We start from the raw sequence: 16,707 nt of genomic DNA, 5'->3' as shown, positions 1-16,707 counted from the left end.
ATTTCTTTGGACAACTTGACTTCATTTTCGACCGTCGGCAGTGATGCGTCTCCCCAACGGAGCGCAGAAGAGCTCGTTAGCATTAAAGGAAAATTACATCTTTTTCAATTTCTGCATGTAAATGATGAGAAATGCGACCATAATCAGACATTTGTCAGGAACTGATGGCTTCATCACTTTCCTTTCTCTCTGATAACAAGCGGCGCGTCTGAAATGTCCCACTTATCACGAGTTAATAAATATTGCACCCTGGCCAGGTTATGGATGGCTTCCTGTGGCAGCCTGAGGACGCTCTGATGTCACTATGATCAGAAGTTTAACCGCCATCAAGCCATAAATCTTTCTGCCTGGCTGCAGGTCAATGTGAGACAGTCAGGAGGTTTTCATGGAGGAATTATTGATTTATTTCACGCTTTGACTTTCTGTCCACATCTCTTCTTTATTAGTCTCTGAACTAAACCTACAACAGAAACCACAACATGAAGCATCTTGTAATGAAACCTTCAGTCTGTCACATCGATGTGAAGAATTTAGACTCAATATTTACAACATCGCTTCAGTTTTATAAGGTTTCAGACTTTAGCTGGGTTTTTAAGTGAATATAATATTTTGGGGTGTTTTCTGAAAGACTTTCAGCTGCTGCGGTTCACATTCACACTGTTCAGTGACGTATGAGAGCGGCTGTCGACACAAAAGAAAGGAATACATTTCCATCAAAAAAATCTCTGAAGGTTTTGAGAAAAAAACTTCTGAGTTTGAAAAGTCAAACATTTTCTATAAAACTCAGAACTTTTCTTGAAAGTTTTAGGTTTTCTGGCCTTTTTGGGTTCTGGTGTTTTTTCTAAAATTACATTCTCTTCTTCTGCTCTTTTATTCTAACAATCAAACTTGCATATGTCCTCAGAAATTTTGATGATTAAAATTTTAAGAGTTCCCATTTGTTACAAAATGTTCTTTCTACCAGATTTCTGCCCGAAGCGTTGGATTAATGATCGAACCATTTTAGACGCCGCCTCATGTTTCAGAACAGAGCTGCTCAGTCTTCACCCCCCGGGGTGAGTATTAGGATTCCTAGAGGTTTGCATTAATATTGCTTTGTGGTCATTTAAAGGAGTTTCAGTGAGGATATTAACATTAATAGCATTGCTATCAAAACAACTGGAAAGCAACCAGATAGTTTAAGACACGCTTTGTGGTCACACTTTGATTTATGCAAGATTACAATCTCACCAAATCAATATTTAAAATAAAAAATGTCCTTCAGGATTTCCCTCAGAGAGTAAAATGGCTCCATTAAAGTGCAGCAGGTCCAGCTGCTGCATCACTCTTAACAGAGAGTCTCCTGGAAAAAAGAAAATCAGGTTTTGCTGCTTTGCAACTAAAAATAAATCTTTACGTTTTACATTCTGTCTCAACCCCCGGCGAAAAGAAAAAAAAAAAACAGAAAAGGAAGAATGAATCCTGTAAAATCAGCGTATTGGTATTACCAGAGAAATGTAAGGGCAAATCTCTCAATAAATGAAAGCACTAAAACTACACAGCTTAGTGTTAAACAATCTGTAAACAAGGGGGAAATCCATCCATCCATCCATTTTCTTTACACCCTTCTTCCCTAATGGGGTCAGGAGGGTTGCTGGTTCCTCTCCAGCTGCGTCCCGGGCGAGAGGCGGGTTCACCCTGGACAGGTCGCCAGTCTGTCACAGGGCAACACAGAGACATACAAGACACACAACCATTCACACACACACTCACACTCACACCTAGGGAGAATTTAGAGACCAGTTAACCTGACAGTCATGTTTTTGGACTGTGGGAGGAAGCCGGAGAACCCAGAGAGAACCCACCATGCACAGGGAGAACATGCAAACTCCATGCAGAAAGACCCCGGGCCGGGAATCGAACCCAGGACCTTCTTGCTGCAAGGCAACAGCTCTACCAACTGCACCACTGTGCAGCCCCAAGGGGGAAATTAAAAGCTTAAAGTATTTTAGCATTACAAAACAGAAAACAAAATATCTTGTTCATTTTTATGTTCTCGGTCTTTGTGTTTCTTTCCCTGTTGGTGTTGCTTCATCCTGGAAAAGTTTGAATCTCCACTCTGCTACTCTTTCATCAAAAAGGTCAGTTAAAGTAAAATGAATTTGAGAGCTCGTGGGATTATTTACAATATATTTGCGGATATTTAGTGCATCATGTTGAGAGTCAAAGTGTGAAAGAAATGGATCTGAAATGCGGCTCAACTATTGAAGTTTACGTCTCCATCTTTTTCTCTTTTGTTTTTAGTAAAAGACCACAAGCCATTTCTCTGGCTAGCGCTAGGCTAGCTGTTGGTTTTGGTTGTATTTACCCAGAATGCTCTGGGCTGTAGTCCACTTCCTGTTTTTGGAGCGGTCTTGGAAATTTCTGAGTTTGTAGACGGACCAGAGTTTGCACTTTTAGTCCACATCAGAATTTAATTAAAGTTCACTGCTAATCACACTGAACAAAAATGATTTCTCTCTTTCTCTTTAGGATTTTATTGATCTTCTCTTTGAATGCAAAAAGTCCCAGAACTATGATTCTGGATAATTGCTCTGTCTGCTTTTCCAGACAAACACCATTAAAGAGCTACAACAATAACTTTGCAATTAAAGGAGACACATTTGTCAGTAAGGTTCTTATCTTCCTCTGCTGTTATTGTCAAGTCCAACATTTTATTGCTCCTTGCAAATTGGTTTAACAGCTCATTTTTTTAACACGTTGAAAAGATTATTTGTTTGGAAAGAAGCAGATCAGGTGAACATTCAAATGTAAATCTTTATCCTGAGCTAATGTGGTCAAACATCTGCCTCTTCTTAATTGCTCCCACTCACCTTTAGAGCCGGTTTAATCCGCTTCATGTCACTAGCTTCAGCGTTTGGCCGCCGTCCACAGTATGTCAACAGCAACAGGGAGTTTATCCACGGTTCAGCAATGCTGTTTGCTCCCACCTACCCAGAAGAGCGGAAACCTGATTAACAGTGTGGATTATAATTAGCACATTCATTCCTAACAAACAGAAACACACTTGAGGGACAGAGGTTGAAAGAAAAACAAGATTTGTACCATAGAGACAGATTTCTGTTTATGTTGGTAAACAGAAAAAAGCTTTACGCATCCAGAGACTTTTGGCTTTTAGTTTTATCAGTGGCAGCATTCCTCTGAAAGCTGTTGAGTATTAGAGACAAGTGAAGGCAAAAATCAGGTCTAAGTTACAAAAACGGATTTATCCTGCCTCTAAATTTATTGTTTTACACAATATCTTCATAAAATACAAATCAGTTATTAAACCAACCAATTTAATCATAAACCTGTTCCCCTCCTGGCCTGTGGGGGCGCTGCACCAAGAACCACTGAAGGAAACGACACAAAAACATCTGAAGACAAAGAGCACAACTTCCTTCTTCAACAAATGGAAACAAAATTGGAGTTTCGTCAGATTTTAGTGGTTGCAGATTCCTCTGGATTAGCGCGTTTGTTTTGGTTGTATTTACCCAGAATGCCCTGCGCTGTAGTCCACTTCCTGCTTTTGGAGTGGACTCCGGTCCGCCTGCTGTTCATATGCGTTCAGTCCGAACCCAGACCGAGGTTTGTAGGGGGACCAGAGTTCACGTTTTGGTTTGAACTTTCACACTCCTCACCAACTGGACCGGACCGGATCGGATCGGACTGGACTGGACTAGACCGGACTTTCTGGGCAGACGGACTGGAGTTGGATTAAAGAGAATGAACTCAGACCGATGCTTTTGGAACCAGAGCAGAAGGCGCCAGCAACACATACTTTATGCGTTAAGCTCAGCCTCTTTATTATCCAGAGTTTTCTTGTTATCACTGAAGACATCGATAACACTTCTAAAGAGAAGATTTCTCAGCTTTGCTTTTGCTTTCCTGTTGACGCTAATAATTGCGTCAGAGTTGTCAGATTTCGGATCAGCCTCAGCGCTTAAAGAACCCGCCGATCAATAACCCAATCTGTACAGTTGTGGGTAGGGAGGAGAGGAGGTTCGTTGTTATTCGGGTCACGTCTGGGTGAGAGCCGAGACGTACAGACAAAGAGCTGAAAAGCTCTGGCATGTCGTCAGCTCAGATTCCCACGCTTCCCCAGGCACACGCTCCCCTTCCTTACACCTAACTCACCCCGGCAGAGGCTGCAAACCGGCTTTCATTCAGCAGCAACCAGAAAAAAACAGAATTACACTTTAAATAAATGATGCTCTGACATGAGGAGGGATGGAAGTGGTTTCTGCTGATAAAAACCAAAGCAGAGAATTTAATTTTCACTGCCCACCTCTCTATGGGCTGCGCTAACCGGCGCTGAATGCAACATACAATTAAGTTATGTAGAGGAATATTGGCCTGAAGCCTTCGATGATTTTCTACAGCTGCTGTGGAGACAAAACACCAAACAAGTTCTTCATTGATCGGTTTGGAACAAATTCAGGTGCAGAAACATGTTGCTGAAAATGTCCAGGATCATACAGTTTGCAGTTAGAGTTTAGTTAACATGTCAGAAAATAAAACAATATTTTCTGTATTAATTAGTCCTTCTTCTCTTTTCCTGGGCAGGTGAAGCAACACAACTCCATGAGTTTGATTTGGGTGAGTTAAACCTCCTGCATGCCTGACTGGTTTGAAAATGAAGCTGTTTTTCCACTTGGACTCGGTTTGGGACCAAAGTTTGATCATCTGCTCCACCTCCAGCTGCTGAGGCTCAGAGTCAAACCAACCTGTTCCCCTCCTGGCCTGTGGGGGCGTTAGCTAATTCACGTTTTTACTTCCTGGAAGGGTATATTATTTCTTTCTTTCTCTGTTATACAAATAGTTTATGATTTAAAGACAATAACAAGAAATAAAGATAAAAACAGATTAATTGCATATTGCTCCTGAAAACGGCAGTCCTTAAGGAATCCACCAGAGGGCACCATTGAGTCCAATGTACAATTTCAATTGAATCATAATCTTTGAGCTAAATTATGACAATAATTCCAGTCCATTTGCGTAGAGAGTCCGGTTTGGTTGGAGAGATGTGAATGCTAAGCTAACTCTGGTTTAAACCTCGGTCTGGTTCGGTTTGAAGGCATATGTTAAGCAGACAGAGACCGCTCCAAAGGAAAGGCAGGAAGTGGATTACAGCGCAGGGCATTCTGGGTAAATCCAACCAAAGCTAACATGCTAGCGTAGCGCTAGCAGCAGAAATGTCTCCTGGTCTTCAGCCAAACACTAAAGAGAAATCCTCCAACACTAAAATCTGACGCCTCCATCTTGTTTCCATCTGGTGAAGAAGGAAGTTGCTCTCAGTGTCTTCAGAGGTTTTTGTGTGGTTTCCTTCAGTGGTTGTTGGTGCAGCGCCCCCACAGGCCAGGAGGGGAACAGGTCTCAGAACCACAGCAGCTGGAGGTGGAGCAGATGAACAAACTTTGGTCCCAATAGAACCGAGTCTACCGGACTGTAAGGTGTGAATGCATCATTAGTCATCCGTTCACACACAAACGCAGGCTGCTGGTGAGAAGCAGTGAGGATCAGAGGGTTTATGCATGAACAACTGTCTCAAACTCACACAGGGTGAGAGTCACAGAGAGGCTGCTTTGTTTCTGCAGCCAGCTCTCATCTGGGTTCATCCCTCTGCTCTGAATACTAAACACCGCGCTGCTGCTATCCACTAGCCTGGAAACCAAGAGCTGCTACAAGCTGTGTGTGTGTGTGTGTGTGTGTGTGTGTGTGTGGGTGTGTGTGTGTGTGTGTGTGTGTGTGTGCAGCTCTCAGGTTAACCAACTGTTTCTTCCAGCTGTGTCTGCTTTCAAAGATGAATCGACCCCAGTATTTTTTAGCCAGTTACGAGTCAACCTGATATTAAAACATTTATTTTCCTAATTTCCTAAGTGCAACAATCTTTTATGTTTTGTAATATACCCCAAACCTTCACCAAGTTACAACATGGTGTCAGATGATAATGTTTTGTAATTATTGAGGTTTGACAGTATTTCCAGTGCAGAAGATCTTCTGTTAGAGTAACTTTCCATTCAGTCTGTGTGGCTTTCTGTGGTCCTCTGAGGTATGTTGAATGAGGAGTCCCAGGACTGAGCCTTGGGGAACCCCTCATGTGGCTGCTGTCCGGTTTGAGGAAAATCAGCTGTTGAACAATGAACTCCCAGTTCTTTTGTAAGATCTGAACTGGTTCCGAACTGCACCGCCTCCCGCTGCAGAGACCTTCATGTTTCCATTTTCTCTGAATGAAACCAGAGAACCTAAAGAAGACCCGAACCGACGACCCGCCTCTTTCCAGAACCAAACCGTCTCTGCTCTCTTGAGGTTGTCACACCAAAATCCCATTTTCCTTCTGACACGCAGAACAAACCAGATTGATGCACATCACACTCTACGCTTTCTGCGATGAAATGACTGAAACCAAATCAATGTTTCTTCATTAGAAGGAGCTGGCGGCCATTATGTGTGTTAAATGACAGAGAATCGAACCCCCGGTGTGTGATTCTGCCTCTGGTTTCTGATTTCACTCAGAAATGTTTGAACAACATGAAAACTGCCTGATGGGTAAACTGAGTAAATCAATTTCAAGAACATGAGTTTAGTTGTTGGACAAAAGTACTAGCTTAACATTTTAGATCTTTAAAATGATTCGGCCGGTTGGTTAGATGGGATCAAATCTCCCCATAAAGCCGTCGTTTTCATTGTCTGTGTAATGAGTTTTTAAAGGAGACCTATTATGAGAAACACATTTTTTTTCATTCATGTCAGAACTACTTCTAAAAACAATAGAAGTGCTAATAAACAGCAACCACCGATTGTTTGGCTATAACTTCATGTTTGTTGCTTCCTAGAAAATGAGCCGTTTCATAAACCTCCTGATTGTTTAGTCACATTCGTAACGGTTCTGTTACCTAGCAACCACGGTCGAGCCTTGCCTGTTACTTAGCAACCCAGGCGGCGCTCCAGCATGTTTGGTCAGCTGGTTTTATCGCTGTATTCGTCGTACAATGGCTGCTAGAAAACACGTGTGTTTTGTTATTGACTTACTATTCAGAAACCTCTTGCTGTATTTTTATTGGTTGTGCAGGAGGCTCCACTTCTGCTTTTCAAAGATGTCCGGTTGTATAACTGAGATTCTGTTTGCAGCCATTTACAGGTGCGTGTGAAAGAGTTGACTAAAATTTCATGATCTAAGGATGATTTTGTGTAAAACATGTAGAGAACATGTTTTGTATAGACCTGAGGAAGATAATAGGTCATTTTACGCTTCGCTGCAGGCCGACTTCCCGCTTCATGCTGTCAGTTCTGCGTCCGTAGAAGGTTTTGTTTATGTGATCGGCTTCTGCCTGGATACAGAGGTGGAGAATGACTGGCGGGGGGTTTGGGTGGTAATTGGCTCTCTGAGAGTGGACCAAAGGGGAGCTGAAGACCACTGAGGCTGTTTGAAGAGGAACCGTGATCCATAGCCAGGAAATGACTTCTGATGACTTCAAGCATCGCTCTCTCTGGATGTGTGTTTGTTCAAGAGGACATGTTTTTCTGAATCCCTCCTCTCTCCCCCTCACACACTTGTACCCACGATCCTCTCCTGCTGGAATATGTGTGTGACTTTCCTCTGGCTCAACACGACCTAATAAGGTCAGGGAACGACGCAGAATGAAGACCATGTTGGGTTTTATCACCACTTAGCCCCACAACCTCCAGTGAAAACACATAATAGCATATTCATTAAATATGGAGTCAACACTTGCTTTGATGACATCAGTGTTCAGCAGGAAAAAAACAACTTTACTTCTGTTAATTTGACTTGAAAAAAGTTGATGTTTGTTTTTTCTAACTGAAATGTTGGTTCTAAACAGCTTGAACTCCCAAAAATGGCACACAAAGTGGATCGCTAGCTTAAGCATGCTAACATGATTCATGTTTTAAAAAGAGGGAATACAAGAAAACCGACTTTTCTTCTGTTATTGGTTTGAAAAAGGTTCAACCAAAAAAACGTTTGTTTTTTTCTAAATAAAACGTTGGTTCTACACACACGTTTGGTGGTTTCCTGTAGCATCTCTTCTGGATTTGATTAGACTCGCTGTAAAGTTACTAATTTCCATTTCATCGTAACTCGACTGAGAAGAGAAGCGGCAGCTGCTGCTCTGCAGCTGGAACACTTGAATTATTTAAAGAAAAAATAAATCTGCCTCTTTTGGGATTTAGTGTCACTTTGAAGTTAAGCTGCTGTGATGAAACGGTTTTTAAATTAAAACGTTTTCTAATTCCACAGAAAAGCTAATCACCGCCGGGGACCTAAAATAGCAGCTCCGCTTTTAGCTGTTTGTTTCCTAGACTTTGGGGTTTTCTCTCGTTTCTTTCTTGGTCCTTATTGTTCAGATTCTGCTGAATTAGATACTTTGAATTAGCACAAGAATCTGGAGGTGCATCGAGGATGAATTATTATTTTGTCTGCATTGCAAAAACACAAAATCTTGCAAGTATTTTGGTCTAATTTCTTGTGCAAATATCTTCATACACTTGAAATAAGACAAAACTAAATTACAACTGAAGATATTAAGGGGTTCAATTGGCAAATTATTTCACTTATAACAAGACATTTTTCTGTTTTTATAAGAGAAATAATCTACCAGTAGAACTGGAACCTTTTCATCAATATTAAGGAATTATTGAATTTAAAAAAGTTCCTATAACTTGCTGAACAGTTAATTGTAATTTAGTTTTGTCTTATTTCAAGTGTGCAAAGAAATAAAGCAAAGCAATTTGCTCAAAGGGTTTGGCTGGTTTGACCAAAAGAGTTGAATGTACTGAACCATCAGGTGTGAAAACAGTCTGATGTTTCTGGAGAAAACATTTTTCTCTTTCTTATTTTTCACTTTTGGTCTTTCTTTGTTTGTGGCAAAATGTCACATTTAGATTGTGAGAAGAAAAACAACTGGACAGCAAAAATACTGGATAGTTTGATTTGTTTAGATTGTTATTTATCACTGAAGGACTGAATAAACCTCAGATATAAACATTAAATGTTACTAATTTCACTTCAGGTTGCATGTTGTTGCTGCACAGGCAGATTCTGCCATCAGATTGGCAGTTAGCACCAGATCTGTGAACACTGCAGACATTTTATCAGAGCAGAAAAACCTTTTCTCATTTTAAATTCATTAACCAGCAAACATGGCACAACGTCACGTCTGTCATATTAATGTCCTTTAGCAACGCTGCTGCCTCCAGCTCAGATGGCCTTTAATGAGGCTGGACACACACACACCTACACACACACACACACGCCTACACATGCCCCCACACACACTTGCACACACACACACGCGCGCACACCCACACACACTTGCACACGCACACACACACACACACACACACACCTACACACACACACACTTGCACACACACACACACACACACACACACACACACACACACACACACACACACACACACACACACACACACACACATGTTTACACACCTATCTTTGCCAGGACTTTCCATTGGCTTCCATTCATTTCTACAGCCTAAACCTTACCTTTACCCTAACCCTGACCATTACATACCTAACCCTAACCTCATCCAAAACTCAATTCACACCTTAATCCTAAATTGGACCCCTGACCCAAAAACAGCGTTTCCCCTCATAGGGATCAGGCTTCGGTCCCCACAAGGGGCATGTGTCCCCATAATGTGGTATGTGTCAGCAAAATGGTCCCCACAAGGTATTAGAAACAAACGCACACACCCACACACACACACACACACACACACATTATCAGGCTTACGCAAGAGAAAACATGGAGGGACAGTTTGAATGCAACCATCCATCAAGACGCTTTCATTCACTGCATGCACATATAATTTAAACATATTATGGGATGTTTATTTTAGTTACATTTACTTCAGTAACCTTTTTTATTTACCGTACTTTTATTTACTACACTGTACTTTTTACTTTTACTTCACTAATTTTATTATGAAGTGTTTTTTCTCTTATTTGAGTAAAATTTCTGGATTTTCTTCCCACTGAATGAAAAACAAACATTTTAACCAGAAACTCACCAGAGAGACTCACAGCTGCAGCTTCTGTTAAAGTTTTTTTATTGGAAGAAACTGATTTGGAAAAATGTTCTTTATTTTTTTGCTACTTGTATGAATTTTTCCTTAAAATACCAACATTTCCACTTAACTTTATATTTTGGTACGTCTGATGATGTAATTTTTAAACATTAAATGATTTACTACTTTTCAGATTGTTCAAGTTCTAGTTGAAAAATCACTGAAAAGACAAAATAATCAACATTTTCAATTAAAATAAACATTTTTGCGGCTGAATTATAGAATAAAAGTTCAAACAGATTGTTCTTGGAAACCATTTTGAGTTTAAAATGTTTTGATCAGAAAAACCCACAGCAGTCGTGTTTGTTGCCAAGGTTTTTATCTGGTTGAATCCAGATCGGTCTCAATAATCAATAAATCAGCAAATCACATCATAAATTAAAGCAAAGTCAATAACTTCCATTTGAATCATTTATTGGTTTTATTTATCTCAAACTGGATGATTAAAATCTGTTTTAGTTTCAACTAAACTTTGTTTGCAGAGACTTCATAATTCATTTTATTTGTTGTTTCTGTTGTTTGGGTTAATTTATTTTTGATATTTAAAGCATCTTGCAGTTCCAGTGTTAAATGTTCTTAAAGTTCATTGATCTTTGAAAATGGGTTCTTGCATTATTATCGTTATATCACCTGAAAATGGTCTCAAAACAACAATATTATCATTTATCGCGATAACTTCTGGAACAGTTTATCGAAAATGATTGTTTTGTCAGGTTTAGTTGAACCATATATTTGACAAATGTTTGTGCTGCAACAGATTCATGCAAATGAATCCAAACAGCAGAAAATAAGGAGGATAATTTGTGCAGTCAGATGCTTTAGAGGTGAAGGAAAATGTTTTTGGTTTAGTTTCGCTGTCGATTCGGTCTCAGTACCTGTTGTGCTACTCTGCATGTGATTTACTTTAACTACGCTGATTCATGTTGCGGCTTCACATTTTCATTTCTGCAGAAATCAGAACCAGCAGCACATTTACTGCATTTTAAACCCATCTCTCATCTTTCTGTCCTCATTCTGGTTCAGTGAAACAGATTGTTCTGCACGCTGAAACATTTCCTGTCAGAAGAAGAAGAAAGCGAACCAGAGCGTTTTCTATTACCGCTGGTTTTCTAACTTATGGCTGATGGAGGAAAGTCATTACCAGGAAAGGTTAATCTCTAAAGGTTTAATGAGTAAAACAGGGTTACTTTAAGATTAAGGAAGAGGATGAGGCGACTCTGAGAAGAAGAAAAATAATTTTGAATCTCAAAATTTAAACTCAGATTTCTGACTTTTTTTCTCAGAATTTTGTCTCTAATCTTCTGAGATCAAAGTTAGTGGCACTAATCCTCTTCCGTATTAGATATTCTATGGTAGCATCCTCATAAATGTGATGTAAAAAATTACTTTGAAGTAAGAAAGTAAAAATAAAATTAGGACAATAAAGTCATAACTTTTAGACTTTATTCAGTTTATGACTGATGTTTTTTATGTTTTTGATTTTTTTATTCACGTGTCTTTCCTTTAAAAAAATCTTTGATAAAGGAGGAAATGATTTATGGATTTAATGTGTAATTTAATCAGATTTTCTGCCGATAAACAACCTGAGAGATGATATATTTGTCAACATTTTCCTCTTGGGCCGACTGCAGAAGCAGCAGCAGCTCATAAATCCGTCTCCAACAACAGTCCAGATGTTTCCTGGTCCTCAGCAGCTTCGCTCCATATTTCCGTGCTGCAGCTGGTCGGCGTCTCTTCCGAACGGCTGGAGATAAATCCGTCCTCGGATCAATGAGTCTGCAGATCCCAGCTGCTGAATGAACCTGCAGGTTTACTTCTTATTTATGTCTGGTTGTTCTGTGCAGCTACAAACCACAGCAGGAAGGTTTCTGGTTCATTTACAGCTTTTTGCCTCCATGTTTAATCACATTCAGCTGCTTTCAGCTGCAGGACTGAAACGATTAATCGTGATTAATCGTTTATTAAAATAATCAGCAAATGACTTAGTGTTTGATTAATCATTAACTGAAGATTACAGAGTGGAGATTAAATATGCTGAACAAACAGCAGTCAGATTTAATTTAACCAAAACTAAATCCATCCAACCAACATCCAACCATCCATCCAACCAACATCCATCCAACCATCCAAACATCCAACCAACATCCAACCATCCATCCAACCATCCAAACATCCAACCATCCATCCATCCAACCATCCATCCAACCATCCAACCATCCATCCATCCAACCAACATCCAACCATCCATCCAACCATCCAAACATCCAACCAACCATCCAACCAACATCCAACCAACATCCAACCATCCATCCAACCATCCAAACATCCAACCAACATCCAACCAACATCCAACCATCCATCCAACCAACATCCAACCATCCATCCAACCATCCAAACATCCAACCAACATCTAACCAACATCCAACTAACATTCAACCATCCAAACATCCAACCAACATCCAACCATCCATCCATCCATCCATCCAAACATCCAACCAACCATCCAACCAACATCTAACCAACATCCAACTAACATTCAACCATCCAAACATCCAACCAACATCCAACCATCCATCCATCCAACATCCATCCATCCATCCAACCAACATCCACCCATCCATCCAACCAACATCCAACCATCCATCCATCCAACATCCATCCAAACATCCAACCAACCATCCAACCAACATCCAACCATCCACCCAACCAACATCCAACCATCCATCCATCCATCCAACCAACCAACATCCATCCAACCAACATCCAACATCCATCCATCCAACATCCAACTAACATCCATCCATCCAACCAACCAACATCCATCCAACCAACATCCAACATCCATCCATCCAACATCCATCCAACATCCAACCATCCATCCATCCAACATCCAACGACCATCTTGTTGGATGTTGGATGGATGTTCATGTTCCTCTGTTGTCCTGTTGCTGATAAACCAGCCCACATCACCATTCCCCCTCCACCAAGCCTCATCATTGGTCCTGATCAGATCTGAGTTCTGATCCGGTCCAATCAGAACTTAAGCTTCGTCTTCATGTTCGTCCCTCTGCTGCCTTTTTGGTAGGTTTAGCACCTGTTATTTGTGTGTGTGTGTGAGAGAGAGAGAGAGAGAGAAACCTGTAAACAACAGCACACACTCATCACCCACACACCTAAAACCCGCTGCCACACACACACACACGGCTGCTTGACAAACACACTCATCATCATCGGCGCTGCAGCGTGCGAGGAGGCGACAGATCCCCACCAGGGAGAAAGCAGTGTGTGTGTGTGTGTGAATTATTCAGGAGTGTGTGAGGCTGGAGGCTCACACGTCTCCCTCTGGAAAGACTGAAAACGAATCACATGCAGCAAAATCTGCAGAATATGGAAAGATTCAGGTGGTAAAACTAAATGTTCCATTATTTTTATTCAGTTTCTTGATTAATCGTCAGGATAATCAAGTAAATCATAAACATTGTTTAGATTGAACCGATTAGTTGTGATTAATTGATTATTGAAACAATCGCTGCTCTGATTTGTTGCGTCTGTTTTTTGACTTCATGACATTTATTTGCATTTTTTTCATGTTAGTTTTTAACATACCAGAATTTGAACATAACTTTTAAATATGATCAGATGATCGGATCCATTTCTCTGGTTAATCAATCTAAAATCCTGAAAACTGTGAAGGAGTGAAAATAGGAGACCGTGACGTCTGAGTGATCTGATGAGGATGAACGGATCTGATGATGTCGAGGTTCATTTAAATGCGTCTGTAGCTGCAGCACTTTCTGTGAACTTTGACCCCCTGGCCGTTTTCCACCTGCAGACTGAATCCAGCAGCTGATGAAAGCTGCAGCGTTTTCTGCGGCTTCCCCCTGAATTAATTTCCTCCGCCGCGCCGCTGACGCTTCGCAGCGAATGTGAAGAGTTTGCAGTTGGAATCTGAATGATGCAAGTTGATCTCAGCTTCAGTTCTGACGGTTATTCATGCGCGTGTGGGAGCCGGCTGCAGGAGAAAGGGGCCATTTTCATCAGGCAGCCCTTTGCTGACTTTAATTGCGATCATTAATTCTGCTTTTGGTTCTCATTTCATTCCCAAACAAAGTCATTCCTCCGGTGGCTTCGCAGAAACATTTGCAAACGTTTGCTGGGTTGCATAATTATCTCAGTTCAGCAGGATTTCGCTCCATTAGCAGAATGAATCGGTTACCTCTGAGTCAATGCTCAACAAGACTTTAGTCATTTGTTCATTTTTGCTGCTGGTAAATTATTGACTGACCCAAACACTGTAAAAACAGAACAGTTAACATTTCCTGTCCAGTTTATACTGCAAATATTTGAGTTCACTTGAAAAAAGACAAAACTAACAAATAACTTTTCAGCAAGAATGTTTTTAGTCAAAAATATATAAATATATTTTTAAGTACTAGTTGTACTAGTAGGTTATTTTACTTATAATATGGGAAAATATGAAAGAGGATTAGGGACACTAAAAAATCATAAAAAAAATTATAATGATTTTTTTTTAATTCTCAGAATTTTATTTTTTTTCTCAGATTTTTGACTTTTTTTCTCATAAGTTTTGAATGTTTTTCAGAATATTGAGTTTTGTTTTCAGAGTTTTAGCTTCATTATGTAAGAATGACTGTTAAAAATATGAGATCATTTATTTGCATGATCGTGTAACAAACACGTTTGTGACGTATCCTTACAGGTCACCTTTGGAAGTATCTTAAAACAGTGTTTCCCAGTTCCAGTCCTCAGACTCCCTGCTCTGCATGTTTTAGATGAGCCTCTATACCAGAACAGCTGATTCAAATGATTGCATGACATTTTCTGCAGCCACCAAGTGCTGCAGGAGCCTGTTAATCACCCAAAGATTCAACCAGGTGTGGCAGAAGGGAAACACCTAAAACATGCAGGCAGGGGGTCTGAGGACTGGAATTGGGAAACACTGTTTTAAGTGACATAAGCTTTTCTGAACACAGGATTGTTTCAGTGAGGATGACGAGGTCAGAGCAGTTCATCTTCATCCGCTCTAATTTAACACAGATAAATTAGGATTTTTTTGTTCTGATTGTTTGACCCCAAACCACACGAGCAGCAATAAATATTCCTCAAAGTTTCTCAGAAAGGTGAGATGAGGATGCGGAGATGTGGAAGAGCAAATCCAGACTCCAGAGGGAACTGAGATTCTTCCGTTTATACCAGAAAGAATCAGAGAAGCTGCAGGGATAAAAGTGCGAAGCTTTTTGCTCCGGCGTTGGTTTTGGATGGTGAACATGTAAACCGGTCAGCAGCAACACGAACCAGGCGAATCTGTTTCCCTCCTCAGGGCTGCAGCTGCAGTAAACTGGAATATTACTGGAAAGCTAATTTAATTTATCACAAAGTAAAACAGATTAATAACACACAGATGGGTGTTTGAAAGCCTGTATTTACATTATGATGATTTTCTTCTTACGACTATAAAAACATGACATTTAAAGTAGGAAATATCATCAGACCAATAAAAAGAAGATTTTAATACAGAAATGTGGGTTTAATAAAAATTAATACCTGCTTAAATGTAATTTTCAAAAGATACTTTTAATATAACAACCATTTAATATGAGAATGCTGGAAAAAAAAATCTCTAATTAAAAGATGTCTGCTCTCACAGACATGATAAATGGGAAGAATTATATATTTTCCAGGAACATTGTTCCATTTTATAGCATCATCAGGTAATTATGTCACTTTCAGTTGTTATAAAACTAAACATGAGTAAAAAGAAACCTGATTTTGTAAATTAGCGCTTTGAAATTGAATTTTGAAATTCCTGCAGCTCTCTATGCATAAGATTATAACATGATATAAAGCTAGAAAAGTAGATTTTTTTATGTACAACAAGCTCCGATTTCTTTCTGAAAAGTTACTTGTAAGCTAATTTTGTCTTATATATAGTACATATATATATATATATATATATATATATATATATATATATATATATATATATATATATATATATATATATATATATATATATATATATATATATATATATATATATATATATATATAAAATTCCCTTCTCACCCACATGGTGGTGATTCTTCTTCCTCTTAGCTCGGGTCCTCTACCAGAGGCCTGGGAGCTTGAGGGTTCTAGTATCTTGGCTGTGCCTAGGACTGCACATTTCTGGACTGAGATGTCTGATGTTGTTCCTGGGATCTGTTGTAGCCACTGTTCCAGTTTGGGGTGACTGCCCCTAGGGTCCCGATGACCACAGGCACCACTGTGGTCTTCACCTTCCAGGCCCTCTCCAGTTCCTCCCTTAGGCCCTGGTATTTCTCTAGTTTCTCATGCTCCTTTTTCCTGATGTTGCAGTCACTTGGTATTGCCACATCCACCACAACGGCTTTCCTCTGTTGTTTATCCACCACGACTATGTCTGGTTGGTTCGCCCTCACCATTTTGTCTGTCTGGATCTGGAAGTCCCACAGGATCTTAGCTCGGTCATTCTCCACTACCTTCGGGGGTGTTTCCCACTTTGATCTTGGGGGTTCCAGTCCATATTCTGCACAG

General features: G+C 40.1%; 1 protein-coding gene across 4 annotated transcripts in view; it reads left to right on the top strand.

Annotated features, from left to right (window-relative positions):
* Positions 1–16,707, top strand: part of slc8a2b (solute carrier family 8 member 2b) — a 97,705-nt gene that overhangs the window by 43,131 nt on the left and 37,867 nt on the right. For 2 of the 4 annotated variants that reach the window (XM_044120017.1, XM_044120021.1), the window contains exon 2: positions 4,585–4,617. The exons of 1 other annotated variant lie outside the window; for it this stretch is intronic. The gene's annotated coding sequence lies outside the window, so the exon portion shown is untranslated. Of the gene's footprint in view, positions 1–2,101; positions 2,121–4,584; positions 4,618–16,707 lie in introns of those variants that run through there. One more of the 4 variants, XM_044120019.1, reaches the window with a different exon arrangement.

Source organism: Gambusia affinis, linkage group LG06 (genome assembly GCF_019740435.1).
Source record: "Gambusia affinis linkage group LG06, SWU_Gaff_1.0, whole genome shotgun sequence".
Classification (NCBI taxonomy): domain Eukaryota; kingdom Metazoa; phylum Chordata; class Actinopteri; order Cyprinodontiformes; family Poeciliidae; genus Gambusia; species Gambusia affinis.
The sequence above is the reverse complement of the archived record's forward strand: the minus strand, read 5'-3'. Positions and strand labels throughout refer to the sequence as shown.